The sequence below is a fragment of the Penaeus monodon genome, chromosome 30 (genome assembly GCF_015228065.2).
Source record: "Penaeus monodon isolate SGIC_2016 chromosome 30, NSTDA_Pmon_1, whole genome shotgun sequence".
Classification (NCBI taxonomy): Eukaryota; Metazoa; Arthropoda; class Malacostraca; order Decapoda; family Penaeidae; genus Penaeus; species Penaeus monodon.
Window position 1 is genome coordinate 643,170 of NC_051415.1, and position 306 is coordinate 643,475.

Consider the following 306-nt stretch of genomic DNA (forward strand, 5'->3'; position numbering starts at 1 on the left):
CCCAAAAAAAAAAAAATTTTTTTTTTTTAATTTAAAAAAATTTTTTTTTTTTTTTTGGGGGGTTTTTTTTTTATTAAAATTTTATTAAAAATTTTTTCTTAAAAAAATTCTATATCAATTTATTAATAATATAATATATTATAATTAAAATGTTTCTATCTATTTTTATATAAATTTTTTTTATCATAATTTTATTTTATTATTTATATATTATATATCTATATATTTAAAATTATAAATATTTTTTCTATCTCTTTTATTTATATATATTCCTTTTTATCTCTTTTTAAACAAAAACTCTTGTTT